This window comes from Podarcis vaucheri (genome assembly GCF_965113315.1).
Source record: "Podarcis vaucheri genome assembly, chromosome: 1".
Lineage (NCBI taxonomy): Eukaryota > Metazoa > Chordata > Lepidosauria > Squamata > Lacertidae > Podarcis > Podarcis vaucheri.
Window position 1 is genome coordinate 36,710,525 of NC_138759.1, and position 15,899 is coordinate 36,726,423.

The following is a 15,899-nucleotide window of genomic DNA, read 5'->3' on the forward strand; positions in this document are numbered from 1 at the left end:
CACAGTGGTGTTTTTTTCTAGGAACAGAGATGCTATCAAGCAGCTATGGTACATGATGATGTCACAGTTCCTGAGAAGAAGGTGACTAATTTGAAAAGAAATGGTACCATAAAGAGTCATTGCTGCTCAAATGACACATACAAAAATAAATAGCTTTAAAAAAAAGAGAGTTAAAAATAGTTAAAAACAAAACAAAACACAACAATGCACCCTCCCACAAACACATTTAAAAGGCTGTAGACTATTAATCAGCCTAAGGCCTGGTTGAAGAGGAATGTTTTTGCCTGGTGCCTAAAGATGTATATTGAAGGTGCCAGGCGAACCTCCCTGCAGAAAAGGCCCCCTCTGGACCTCTCATGTGCACATAGAAGGGTCTCAGTTGATTATTGCAGAGTTCAGGTGGGTTTATATGGGGAGAGGCAGTCCTTGAGGTAATGCTATCCTGAGCCATATCATCCAGATTTCAGTTATTTCTGGCTTACAATTTACTCAGATTCATTTGTCCCGAGCCAACATATTTTTGCACTGTGGGATTTCTGGCACACACTCAATATCACTTGTCCACAAGTACTTCCCAATTTGGGTCAAAGGAAGGGCAGACTGAACTCGCAAAGGGGTGTACGTACAAAGACACCCTCTCTACTGAAGTGAATAAGGAAGATTCATGAAAAAAGTTCTGTGTATTATCAGACTGCACATGAGGATTTGAACTGGAGGATGCTGTCCTCTGTCCTTCTACAAAACCAGCTATATAGGTAAACACTTTTCTCTTCATCCATTGTTTCAATATTCCAGATATTCCAAATGTACAAAGACACATAACAGGACTCAGCAAAGAGGCAGATTTACAGCAAGGGCTTAGCTTTGAATTGTCCTTCCCAATGGCTTCTTGGAAATACAGAGTATTTGTGGGGGCACAGGGAATGTTTATCTTCATTTCAGTGTATATATAATTTTGTTCTGCCCTGGAGAGCTGCTGCCAGTCCATGTAGACAATATTAGGTTACACAGACTAATGCTCAGCCTGTGTTCCCAAGACTTACTTATTCAACCTGTGGAATTTATGTTCTGTTTAGCACTTGCCTAATGCTTCACATGTCATTCTTTCTGCTCAAGTGTTTGTTTGACTAATGGTGTAAATAAAAACAAAGGCATAGCATTCTCACTGCACCAATCAAACCTTCCCAAAGATTACTCAGCAACCTGAACTTTAAGCAAGATGAAGTCGATTAGTTCTGGTGTTTTCTTTTAGACTATTTCCTGGTCAAAAGAATGTAGAATAACATCTGGCTTCAGAACCTATTGAATAAAGTACTTTATCTATTGCAGCTGTGTTGATGAGCTGGATTCTTGAGCTCAGAGCACCAGATGACATAGGGATGGGTTTGGCCATTTGCCGTAATTGCCCCTGGATTGCTGGGAGGACTACAGAAGCGAAGTTGAACTCAAGAGCACTTTGGGGCCAATATGGTGTTGTTACAACACACTCCACTAAAATGCAAACACGCCAATTAAAATGACAGCAAGCTTCAACTCCCCCCCCCACACTCTGTGTCCCTTTTCCCTTGTGTGTAGTGGGGTGTTTTTTTTAAAGATTGTAAGCCTGCTGGCAGGGACTGTCTTTTTTTTAATTGATTGTATGTAAGCCTCTCCAGGAGCCTGAAGAGTGAGGTACAAATTCGACAAATAAATAAATAAAGGGATTCAGAGGTGTAGAACCGACTGAGAAGCTAATGGGCTACAAGGCAGGCTGAGAAGGGGCTGTGACTATTCAAAAATGTCCCAAACTGTCCAAAGTTGCAGGCAGCTATGTTGATCTATTGCCACACAGAAACGCAAACACACACACCAAAGAAAAGCGGTACATAGCACAACGACCAATTTATTAGGATCAGCATTTCTGAGATCCTATGTATAGTTTCCCGGGAGTAAGTTCCGCTGAACTTAGTGATGCTTGCTTCTGACTGCAGCATGCAAACCCACTGAGCTTTAACCAAAGGTCTTCAGTCACCTGAAATGCAGTCTTTAGATTTTAATTACAAAATGCAAACAATCATGCAAAGAAGTGTCTCCATTTAAACTGGCAGTGTGAAGAAGGAACCCCGTCAAAAAAAGAAAAAGAAATAAGAAATAAAAGACTCAACCTCTACTTGATTGCTATTCTCATTCTCTGACTTATGCTAATATGTCACAAGCAAACTTGAAAACTTCATTAGCACCTGATTCAGTTACCAGAGCATGGAAGGTCCCCGCCACATTACCCTGATGCTCTGACAGATGACCTCAATGTCCAGAAGCTGGGCTCCTCTGCATTCCCTGTCCACTTCACCATTGCCTAAAGTAGCAGTTTGTTACATGCAAAGCCTGTGGTAGAGGCACAAGCCTTGTATGCAAAAGGTCCCAGGTTCAGTCCCTAGTGTTGTTGTTGTTTAGTCATTTAGTCGTGTCCGACTCTTCGTGACCCCATGGACCAGAGCATGCCAGGCACTTCTGTCTTCCACTGCCTCCCGCAGTTTGGTCAAAGTCATGCTGGTAGCTTCGAGAACACTGTCCAACCATCTCGTCCTCTGTTGTCCCCTTCTCCTTGTGCCCTCCATCTTTCCCAACATCAGGGTCTTTTCCAGGGAGTCTTCTCTTCTCATGAGGTGGCCAAAGTATTGGAGCCTCAGCTTCACGATCTGTCCTTCCAGTGAGCACTCAGGGCTGATTTCCTTAAGAATGGAGAGGTTTGATCTTCTTGCAGTCCATGGGACTCTCAAGAGTCTCCTCCAAGTACATTCAGGTAAAACTGGAGAAGACTTCTGCCTGAAAACCCTAGAAAACAGCTGCCAATCAGTGAAGGATACTGAGCTAGATGGATAAATGATCTGACTTGGTATCCCGCTGTTTCTAAGGCCACAACTTATGCCATCAGCTGCAATGCACACAGAGAATGCGACCTTCTCTTCTATAATAAGGGAACGCCTGTGCACATAGGGTTGGCAGCACTGCCCAAGGCTCCAATCATAACTACAGTTGTTCAGAGATGGTAATATAAATTGGAAGTGATGGCAGTTAGGAACGGGGCCCATATATGTTAAAAGGCACCAGTCCTCACAGTTCCCTTTTAGTTCAAAGTGCTGGTTTTCTTCTCTAAAGCTCTAAATGGTTTAGGATCCCTGTACCGAAAGGGACACCTCTACCATACGAACCTTTCCACACTCTTTGGTCTTCAGGGAGGGGGAGGAGCTGCTATGTGAACATAGGAAGAACCCAAAACAGCCCATTGGATCTGCCTACAGCCAATCTAGTCCAGCATCCTGTTCTCACAGTGCCCAACCACATGCCAGTGCGAAACCTGCAAGCAGGATCTGAGCATAACAGCACTCTCACCTCCTGTGGTTTCCAGCAGCTAGCAGTCAGAAGAATTACTGCCTCCAACTGTGGAGGCAGGGCATAGCAGCCAATAGCCTTTTCCTCCATGCATTTTAATTATAAGCCACATTTCTAGAGAAAGGGATATCCACTCAAGTGTCTTGGACTGTGTGCACGTCCTCCTTTCATCTAAGGTGGGACTGAGGGTCAGAGAGGACAGGGCCCTCTTGGCAGTCAGGTTATGGAATATCTGTTTCTTTGAGACGTTCTCTTAGCTACCTCCTGATATTCTTTCAGGCACCAATTGAAACCTGTGTGTACATGTGTGTGTGTGTGTGTACACAGGTATGCTTTTCAATAATGTATCCAAAGTTTACATCTGTGGCTTTGGTGGTTGCTGCCTGTTTTAAATCATTTGCTGCTGCTGCTGCTCACTACTCTTGCATTTTGTCTTTCGTCCAATGCACTGGGGTTGCCTGTTTGCTTTTCAGCATTTTAACTGGTGTTGTTAGCTGCCTTGTGGCCTCCAATGTGGAGCTGAAAAGCGGGGTAGAAATAAGCCAATAAATAAGCCAATAAATAAATATTAATTTATTTATTTCTCCACGATGTGGAGAACTTGGAAGAAAGAGTGACTCCTGCTGTAGAAGTATGCTATAGAAATAATCAAACCAAATAATATGAGGGTTCCAACATACTTTTAATTTAGTGCAGCATCATTCATTGTCAAGGAATGATGTAACTAATTAAAAGGGTAAGACTACAGATAGATCATGTGTGCATATGAATACACACATGCACATTCCATGGCTGGAACAGACTCATGTCTACAGATTCCAAAAAACTCCATTAATGAGTACAAAGAAAGGAAAATCAGATGCTCCCTTAGCGAGCCAGGTAATTTCTCTTCCATGGAAAACAAATTAAATTTCTTTCTCAAAGAAGTGTCTCACAAATCACCAGTGTTTATTGGTCTGATAGTTTTGGCTATCTGGCATTGTTCGCAACATACTTTGCGACTTCTGATTTATGCCTGTCAGAAATACACCGCATTTGTATTTTAGATATCGTCATTATTATTAACATGTTGTCAGTAGCTGAAAACTTTCCAAAATTAAGTATCTTCTGGAATAAAGTTTTCTATTGCTGTTGTCAATATGCAACTAGCAAATGGCTCTTGCATTCTACAAAAACTGATACATCTTCTTAGCTGCCGGCAGTGCCTCATCCTGAAATAGCTGGAGAGAGTAAGTCTGACACAGGGGACTGATGCTGCCATTTGCATCTGAGAAGACCTGACTGAGATAAATGTTGGAACAGCTACCTTCCATCTTCTCTGGGTCCACGTACATCACTATGCCCTCAGGGAAGGCAGAAGACAAAAAGCCTAAGTCAGGGAGTTCATGTCCTCAGCTCCTGAGAAAACAGTGTTTCTAAATATTTGGTAACGTTTTTTTCTTTTTAGTATATTTTGTAAAATGCCTCAGGGATCTTAGCAACATGGTGGCACTTGCTTGCAATCAATCAATCAATCAATCAATCAATCAATAGCTAGCTCCCATAGTATTAGGTCCTGATTGAAGCTTGACTTCTTCTGGATTGGATGATTGGCCTGTATTAAAATTTCAGCTTCACATCCCTCCTTCAGAATTTTATAATAATTATATTATTTATATACAGCCCCAATATTCTGAATGATCTGAAAATACTATAAGCATTTGGAGGTGCACTTATGTCTAAAGAGAGGGCATAACTATTCCTTTAAATGTTTTCTCATATTCAAGGTGTCTTGGACTGTGTTTGTTTGTATGTGTCTGAAATTTCATATCTGTGGTGTAGAACTACCTTCTATACATTTTAATCCCCATTCTCTTTTCAAGGTACACACAGTATGTCTCCCCTTTTAACTTTTCTCCTAATCTCTACATTTCTCTCTCTCTAGAAGCGAGGCCTGGAAAATCCAATCAGAAATTGGTACGAGGTGTAGCTCCCAAACCTTCATCAAGGAAAATTCACCTCAACCAATCAATCTTTCTAAGTTCACAGAAAGCAGGCTACAGTAGTAGTCTAGACCCAAGTGGTCTCAAAGGCAGACTTCATGTGTTTCCAGGCCTGAATGTGAAGGAATACATAATGCCTTAGAATTTTCCATTCTGCTACAGACCCACTGGCTGGCTGCTTCTGGCCCCAGTTCAAAGTGCTGATGCTGACTTTGAAAAACCGGAATATTCTAAAGCCTGCATGCCTTTGGGCAGCTTTCCCTAACCTGATGCCCTCTAATTCTTTGGGATGCCATCATGCCTGACTATTGGTAATGCTGCCTGGGGCTGATGGGAACTGTAGTCCTAAACATCCAGGTTGGAGAAGGCTGCCTTAGGGACTCCATCCTCCCATATTTCCCATTCCCTTCCATTTACAATGATGTTCTGCTCTTATTTCTCAAATGTTAGCCCGTAAGGGTGCATAGCTAGGCTTTCTATGTGACTTCCTTTGTAGATTCATCTGACCTTCACACTGAGCATTTTTGGACTGCCAGGTGAAGTCCTAGCCTTTTCAAAGGCTTTCTTTGCTTACTAACTTGCAGCCAGCTGATTGTGGCTATTCTAACTTGTAGATTTTTATGTTGTTGCTCTGCCTGTGTTTTATTGATTGTTTTAATGATGATTGAAGCTTTATTGATGCTCCTCCAGGAATTACAGGCAAAGCGTGGTTTTGGGTGACATCCAAGGGTTCCTGTCTACCAGCAGAATGGACTTCTGCTCATGCTGTGGGAATTGTTTTTCCTCTTGTCCAGCCCTCATCAGGAGGGCTGAGGGACCCTCATAACAGAAGGGGATTGGGGGGATGGTACAATGTGGGGGAGAGGAATGGGGACTCTTGTTATGTGTACAGAAGTCAGTTTACATGGCATTGAATGTAACCCATTGTTTGTTCACTGCACCACATGCTATTTCCCCCCCCCCCAAAAAAAATTAAGAATTCAACCTATAGGTACTGAAACAAAATAAACAAAACCTTTAAGATACTGGGGGGGGAGGGGAGGGAGAAGATACCTACACTCGCCAGAATTCCAGATATCTTCATAATACCTAAATTTGAGTGCAGCATATCATATCATTCATATCAGCATATCATTCTCTATATTTATTGTATGGGAGCTCTTAACCTTATTTTTCTTTTTTGCATCCTAGGACTGCCCAAACATACTTGCTTTGGTACACTTTTGTGGCTTGTTATTTTCCTGCTTCCCCTATAGATGCCAAATCCTTATTTCACTCACTTCCATGAGCTCCAGTGAAAGTACACAACTGCCCTTAGGAAAAATGTCCCATTTTATCATTTTACGCTATGTTTTCCCCCCTTCTCTCTCTCCATCAACTATTTTTAAATGTAACTCTTGTGTTCAACTACTGCAAACATTTTCAGCATGCACAAATCCAGGAAGATACTAGCTTCAAACAGATATTTCTGATTTCTATATGCAGTCATCTATCACAGAGCGGCTGTACATAAGACTTCCCTCACCCCCTCCAACAGTTCATGTTCTACTGATATTGCAATTCCAGAGGGGCTTTGAAAACCTCAAGTAGGTATTGATTGGTTTAAATTTCAAAAAAATAAAAATAAATCCTATATTCTTCAGAGGCCATTGTAGGATACAAAAAGTCAAGAAAATTTGCGCTGCCAAAAAAAGAGATGTGAGTAAATTTACTGAAGATGATTTACATTTTTTTTTAAAAGGGCAAATAGGTTTTAGATCACTCATCAGTCCTATATATTGGTTGGTTAATAAAAATGTTTAGGCAATCAGCATAGCAACAGATGAAATAGTTTGCTCGATGTTGTTCTTTGATAGAGAGGAACATGAAGACTGGATTTTGAGGAGAGCAGCCCATAAGCAGGGAGCCATCGCAGAAAAGGCCGCCTTCTGAACTTCTCACAAAGGAGGCACACAAAGAAGGGCTTCTGATGATGATTGCAGGGTCTGTGTCATTCCTTATGGGGAGAGGCAGTCCTTGAGATATTATAATCCTGAGCTATTTAAGGCTTCATAGGTTAAAACCAGCAATTTGAATTGAGTCCAGAAACTCACTGCAGCCAGTGCACTTGGGCCAGGGTTGGTGTTATATGCTCAAACCGCCTGGACACTGAATTCTGCACCAGCTGAAGTTTCTGAACCACCTCCAGAGGCAGCCCTATGTATAACATACTGCAGTAGTATAACCTAGAGCAGGCATGTCCAACTCCCAAGAGACTGTGATTTACTCCCATTATAAAATGAGTGATCTACTCATTGGATTGACCAAAGTTGTTGAGCTTTTTGGGGGGGGAGTCTGACCTAGAGGTTACCAAAGCATAGACTGCAGAAGTTAAGCTATCCCTGTCCAGATAGGGACACCAGCTGAAGCTGATGGAAGGTACTCTGCACTACTGAGGCCACCTGAGCCTCACATGACAGTATTCACTTCCTGAACCATTGATCAGAAATAGATGTGGGGGAAACTCACAGCACACCTTCAGATGAGCTACAAGAAGTGCTGCCTGTCAGTAGGCTAGTGACTTGTCCAATCAAGGGGCAGCAATTTTTTGCAACACCCAAAGGAAACTCCCAGAGGGAGGGGGGGTGCTCAGGTTGTTTCCACACTGGAAACTTGTGGTGTCCTGCATACTGTTGGCTGCCACAAATATATGCCACTCCCACCCATGTCAGGCAGGGGCAAAGCTTTTTGTAACATCCAGACCCACTTTAGAAAACATAACTTTCTATACATAAACTATTTGTATTGTTGAGAGGTCAGCATCCCTGCTGCTGCTGAATTCCTGGCAATTTGCATACCATTAAAGCATTAGCCATAATGTTTGGAAAATTTAATTTTAAAGCTGTGCTGTTAAAAGATGTTTGCTGAATTGTAAGCATCTATGACAGCTGGGAAATTTGTTAACACTCTGATAGTTACACTATTTGTGCCTTAGTCTGGAAGGCAGTAAACAAAATCCCTTTTCACTTTACAACAATGAAGGAGATTTTAATGCAAGAGGAGGTGTTTAAAGACAACAACAATTTTTATCACAGCAATGCAGTGATGAAGGCAGCATGTCTTTTTATTTTCAATATTTCCCATCCATTAAGTTATCACTTTTATGCATTTATTTGCTTATTTTTGGCTCGGGGGTGCAGTTTTGTGTGTGTTAATACATGAAAGAAGGGAAGCACACAATTCTGATATAATTCAAAAAACCATTTTCCTTATTGAATTGTTTTTCTTACTATTCCTCGACCTATCATGTGTGAGTCTAGGTCACCTCCGTGTTATTGCCCTTCTACAATTTTCCATCACTTCAGTATGTAGTCATGTACAAAACAAGGAATCAAGAATGAAAGGTGTATAATGAGAAGAAATAGAAGCTTGTTTCTCTTATCTGCCCAGATTACTGCCCATGTCAATGATAAGATTCATAATGGTGGAAATGGCTCAGGATGCTTCCAGACTGTAGAATTCACACACCAACAAATCCAGGTGCGAAACTAAAGGTGACCTGAAGCAAACTTGCTCCCCCCCAAAAAAAATGGACTTCTTGTGATGAGCAATGTGAGAGGGAAATGCACTGGAAAGTGTGGGATAACACTTTCTTAATTTAATGTTGTGTAACTTCCCAGCAATAAGAACAGAAAGAATGCTGAATAAACAGCCAGCTTCATCTAACCTCCACGCAAACATTGTGGGAACAAATAATGATGACTGCTCAGTAAACATGTCTGGAAGCAACAGTCCATATACTATCAGTATTACTGAGAAACTGTAGCACTATTTGGGCATTTGACTCAGTTAAGGACAACATAGGGACGCAGGTGACGCTGTGGTCTAAACCACTGAGCCTCTTGGGCTTGCTGATCAGAAAGTTGGCGGTTCGAATCCCTGCGACGGGGTGAGCTCCCATTGCTTGGTCCCAGCTCCTGCCAACCTAGCAGTTCGAAAGCATGCCAAAAAGAAAATGCAAGTAGATAAATAGGTACCGCTCCGGCGGGAAGGTAAACGGCGTTTCCATGCACTGCTCTGGTTTTGCTAGAAGTGGCTCAGTCATGCTGGCCACATGATCCAGAGAAACAGTCTGCGGACAAACGCTGGCTCCCTCGGCCTGTAAAGCGAGATGAGCGCCGCAACCCCAGTCGTCTGCGACTGGACTTAACTGTCAGGGTTCCTTTACCATTATTTTTTTTAAAGGACAACATGGGTATGGGAAATGGAGTAACCCCTCTCTCCACCACTGACACCTAGCCATACAATGCAAACACCTGAATGGAGAGAGGAAGACTTCAAGTGTAGAGACTTCCACACAATCTGGGATCCAACGAAGCCTGTCCGAGAGAAGGCTTCCTTCAGAGATCTGCACTGCTTCTTGGGACACCAGGGCTGTACTTGGTGAAGACCGGCTTTCATGTTCTCTTTAATAATGACTAGAAAGCCCAAAGGCAGCTTCTGTGAAACAGCCACCCCCTGGCTAATGGAGGAACGGAAGGAACAAGGTAGGAACAACAAGAATCGCTTTACATATGAATAACAACAATTTAGTTATCAAAACAGTAGCGAACAAGCATGACTTTATACAGTTCTTTTCAAAAAATTTAGCCTCCTACGGTCCTAATAGTCTTTTTCCTGTGGTTCAGGAAAGCACAGCAACACTCTGCCCAGTGCCTGTATCCTTATTTCAAAGAGAATCATTCAAGCCGACATCTACCCTGTCAAGAATCTTGACTTTGAGCTGCTAATGCAGAATAAAAATCAATATATATTTTGATCATTTGATGAATATTTACTTCTTTCTTTAGCGCTCGGGGATTTCAAAATGAAAACTGCTGAATCAAGTCATTTTATTTTTCTGTGTTTGTGCCAACACCAATTTACTACCCTCCAGAAAGTTCCTGAACAAGACATCCCAAGTGGCGTACTTGTTGGTTTTCCCTGTCAGTCATAACAGGGTGCCAGCAGGGAGCCATAATCATTTCCCTTTCATACTGTTAGTGCTCCAGAAAGCAGTAGCTTGATTTACTTCCCCAGAAAAAGTAAACTTGTCTTATTTAGACGTACTGTAGAATGCTAGAGTACTTACTCCTTTCAGGGTGTGCCTGAACTGATACTATCCATTAAAAGTTAAACGCTTGGGGTTTTTTTGTGGGGTTTTTTTGATCTCACAAGAAACAGAATTTATAGTTGCGTTTCAACGTAAGGAATTCCTGGGAACACTAAGAAAACAAAAAGCTTTGAAAAGGCATTTTCTGAAAAATGACAGTCAAATTCTAGCCGACTGCTATAATAAGCCCTTAGACTTCGTAGCATTTACTGAGTATGAAAATGCATGCTGCTCCAAGAAAGCCTGGCACTTAAGATACTGTGAGTTTTATAAGAAATTTATGCTCATTTTTAATATAATGGATTAAAAAAAAATGCATATCTAAAGTCTACCAAGATCCGGTATTTACACTTGGGTTTTGTTTTGTTTTTAACCCCCAATATTTGAAATAGAACTAGATTGCTTTAACAAGAACTGTAAATGCAAGCAATTTTGGTCTTGCAAAATAATTTTATACTGACTCAGTAGAAGGGCTTTAAATCAAACAGCATTTCTGTTGGTTCCTTCTTATAAATTAAATAAAAGTGGCAGTAGATGACTTACAGAAGGCTGATATGTGCTAGTACAGTTATGAGATATTATGCAAACATATGTTTTAAATAAAATAAAATATTTAGATTGCTGAATACAAAGGCAATTATGGAACGTCTTTGTTAAATTACATTTTTCATTCCCGTCCCCCCTTCCTCTTTCTTTTGGGAGGGGACCTGGAGATGGGGAGGGGGATTGTCCTGGAAACAGAACCAACAGGAAATGATGCTATATCTAAAACAGCTGGAGACTGTAGCTAATATAAATTTACTTGAAAATAAAAATGCTTTATGCCTCTAGAGACAGGCTGTAACATGCAGTAAAATAAAAGATGAGAATATAAACTTATTGTTAAATCCTTACTTTATGTCTGCATATTGTTCTAAGATGGTATTCACCACCAGAGAAAGAGTTGAGGGCTGGTTTTAAAACTCACACACACAAACACGCACACAACAATTAAATACATGTAAGGAATCTGAGGGAATAAGTCCTTTGCTTACAATAAAAAACTGACAATTTTTACCTCCCTTCATATAGGCCAGTCACTTTAGCAGTGATGGTTATGTGATTCCACAATTATTGCATTATACTAGATCGTCCAAATCTAACAGAAACCTTCTATAGTTTCACTTTAAGTGAATATTGACTCGGACTTTTCCACTTTTCCTAAGATGTAAAAACAAATGAAAATGACCTTTCTTTTAAAAAACTAAGAATCTAAATATTTATTTTTTCTTGTGCCTAATTATGTATTTTCATTTTTTATTCAGATTCATATTTCCTTGTCTCAAAGCTGAGTTCTGCTAATGGAGACTCCCTAATTATTTTTGTTTAGTATCACAAAATTATTAATTCTTCTAGAAATCTGCAGCCACCACTCCTCATCGTCCCCTTAGCCCAGTCCCTGTGCTTGCTAAACTCTCTTCTTTTACCTTTCTTCCTCCTCTGTTGCTAATCTCCCCAGTCTTTCATTCTTCCTGACATCTACTTTCTCCTATGGGTGAAGGTGAAATTCAATTCTATTAGCATTTAAAACTGAATTTATCATATTTGCTCTCTCCAAAATGACATGTGAATCAAAATAAAGCCATCCTTTAATCTGCACTTACTCTATTTTGCGATGCAGTTATCCAACAAATGTTTACAAAAAACGCATATGTTAAGTGAAACTGTGCATAAAAATGAAGATGTGCATAAAAATGAAAACAACATTCAAAAATGCATTGCATTTGGGGAAATTGTTTGCAAAAATGTGTATATTAGTAAAAAGTGCATATAAAATGTTTTTATTAGGAGTAATTTGTAAAATGCTAATGTTCAGCTCCTCTGAACACATGATGCCCCCTCATGCCCCTCATGTGTGAAGGAGGCTAAGATAAAGTGTACATCCATGTCTTATGACAAATATGGGGGAACAGTTGCTAACAGAGTGCTGTACAGTGGTACCTCCGGTTGCAAATGGGATCCGTTCCAGAGGTCCGGCCGGATCCCAAGGTTTTCACAACCTGAGGATTACTGTTACACACATGTGTGCGGCGGTTGACTGCTTCTGCGCATGCACGCACGGCAAAACACTTCTGGGTTTGCCGCTTTCGCAACCTGGAGTTTACGTTACCCGAGGTTAACGTAACCTGAGGTGCTACTGTATTGTTGAAGCAGCATTGTTTGATCAATGGTGCCTCCAAAAATTTTTACACATCACTTGTGAAGACAGGCAAAATAATGCTAGTGTACTGGAATAAGCAAAGTTCACCAGTGTTGGAGAAATGATTCTTCAACATCAACTTCATTGGATGTTGTTCGGATGCCTGATTATAGTCTTCCAAAGCAACTACTCTATTCCCAACTTAAGAATGGAAAGTGAAATACTGGTGGACAACAAAAGAGGTTCAAAGATGCTCTCAAGGCTAATCTTAAAAATTGTAGTATAAGCATGGATAACTGGGAAACACTGGCCTGCGAGTGCTCCAACTGGAGAACAGCCTGTACCAAAGGTGTCAGGACTTCGAAGAAGCACAAACTCAGGGTGAAGGGGAGAAATGAGCTAAGAGGAAGGCACGTTGGGCAAACCCTCACTGTGATCAACTCCTGCTCAAAAACATATGTCCCCACTGTGGAAGGACATGCAGATCCAGAATTGGCTTCCACAGTCACTTACGGATTCACTGCTAAGACTGTGTCCATGGAAGACAAACTTACTCAGCTACAAGTGACCGCCAAAGAAAAAGACTTCCTTATCTGAAACAAATGGGGCAACCCACGAGTAAAAGAAGCACATAAGAGCACACATAGAACTCTCTGAATTATGATCATCTGCTATTTGCTTTGCTAATCAGTACAGCTCTGTTACTGCTTTATAAAAAAGTTGATTATAATTGATATTTATGGTTGCTTCTCCCGCATACGACAATCACAGTACTGTATGTCTTCTACCCAGTGAATAATATTTCACTCTCTGAACCCCATAGTTTACAGGACTCTCTCTAGACCACATCTCCCTACCAGACTCCATGATACGCCACTCTCCTTTTGCTCTAACACAGACCTGAACTCCTTTGGCCACTTATGCCTCTCTTTTGCTTTCTGTACCTAGTACCATTCTCCATTCGTTCTGTTTCATCACAGGCCTCAGGACCCCATCTCTTTGTCAAGGGTGCTGGGATCTGTAAGAGGGAAGCTGCAGTTTCCAGGTTTCTCTGGTGAAAGCCATATTCATTGAACATGCTTTAAATGTATGGTGTTATTTTGCTCTGGCCCTTGTTCTGGCCCCTTAAAGACATACACATCTGGTGGAACAATGATGAACCTTTACAGTTAAAGAGACCATTCAACAATAGTCAGAGAGGGGGAACAGTCGGAGAGGCGGCTGCAATCAGCCCATGGGTCTTAAGTTCTGTCCTGCTCTAGAATGTAATTGTATGCTTGGCTTTGCTAAAAGGAAAACTGGCACATGGAGCCCTGTCAAAGATCAAGCTTTTTTGAATTGATAAATGACTTTGCACCCCAATCCTATATACTTTTATGTGAAAGTAAGGTCCATTGATTTTATTCTTCCCCATTAAATCTCTCACATTGCTATATATGCAGTAGAGCTCTCATCACCATCAACGCCAATGAAATATTTAACACCCCTCTTGAAACAGCCATTGAGATGGCAACGGACCTAGATTATATTCACATGCCAGTATTATGGCCTTCACCTACTGACTGCGAAAGCTTTCACAGCCCTACTCACTAATTGAACCGACCAATTCTGCAGTGCTGCTGCATGTGATTTGTGATATTATGCCTTTAAGTGTGTTATTTAAGTTTGCAATGCAGTTAATTGAAACCCTACTAGATGCAAATCAAAAGTTTCAGCCTTAATTGAGATATTTTGAAAATTGAACCCATTGCTTCAGGCAGGTGCTACATGAGATTCCATTAATATAGGTAATTAACATTAGCCTCTGCTTTAATTAACATGCACACTTTAATTAGTAAAGCATTAACCAACATTAAAAAATCTGATCTTCATGCATCACAAAACCCGCAAAGTTATGACTTCTATGTTATTTTTTTCCCCCAAGGCTGTAAATCACACAGCACATTGACGGTTTTAAGAAGCATTTTATTCAATAAATAAGTTACTTGAAATCCTTTAAATTTAAATATTTCAAACAGTATTGAACTAAGAATTGTACATAACAGATTTTTATATTAAAAATAGTTTCCTGAGATTAGTTCTGGAAACAGTAAGAAAAAGATAAGGCAAAGTGCTATGTCTTTGTAAGTTATGCTTACATAAATATTTAACTTTTGGGCTATACAGAAATCATCCTACGCTATATTTCCTTTTTTCCTGGTCAATAATTCTGTGTCACTATAAAGCTTGCATAGTTCCCAAACAACAAGAGCTGAATTTCATCTTGTAAGAACCCAAACTCACAACTACTGACTGTACCAATACCTGACAACCATGGCAATTCCAAATTCACCTCAAGTAACTCTACAATTGGAAAGAAAGGGGGGGGGATGCAATCTCTTTACCCACTGAGCTCTAATCATGACATTTAACCCCAGGTAAAAAAACAGAGTCTCGTTTTTGCACATAGTATGAACAATTGCCATTTGTCTAATGGAGAAAAACATACAGTTATCACAGTCCCTGAAACAACCACCTTCTTTGAAAAATGTAAATCTTATGAGGTTATGAACTCTAAATGCTGTTCTTTTGGAGGTTTCCGATTGCACTGATGCTTTTATAGGTTAGAACAATGCATTCAATGGATCTGCAAAGGTGCTATTCCTTTATCCTCAGCTTTTGCTGATTCATGAAACCTTTTACGGTTTTAAACTTACCTAACTACCTGTTGTTTTCTGATTGTAATCATATTGCATATGTTGCATTTGTTTGTATTCTTAATTACTGTACATTGCCTAGAGAGGCTTGCATGACAGGCAATATATAATGATAAATGTAATACATTTACATTAAATAAATATATTTTTGTTGATATATTAGTTGGGGTATTGTTTAGGGAGGTTTTTTGTGGGGTTGTTGCTATTATTGCTATTAATTTTTTGTATCTTTATTTTAGATCTTACGATTTATGTGGATTTATTGTTCAGTTTCCCCTTCATGGATCACTGCCTTGCCGTGGCGAAGGGGCTTGAATAACTCAGAGAAGCTATGCACTATGCCGAGCAGGGCACCCAAGATGAACAGGTCATAGTGGAGAGTTTTGACCAAACGTGATCCACCTGGAGCAGGAACCGGCAAGCCACTCCAGTATCCCTGCCAAGAAAACTCCATGGACAAAGACAACAGGCATATAAAAGTTATGACGCTGGAAGATGAGCCCCTCAGGTCGGAAGGTGTCCAACATGCTACTGGGGAA

The 15,899-nt window shown here is 40.6% G+C and overlaps 1 protein-coding gene across 3 annotated transcripts in view; it reads right to left on the reverse strand.

The window, feature by feature from the left end:
• Positions 1–15,899, reverse strand: part of AKAP6 (A-kinase anchoring protein 6) — a 249,429-nt gene that overhangs the window by 89,224 nt on the left and 144,306 nt on the right. The gene's annotated exons all lie outside the window — the stretch shown is intronic.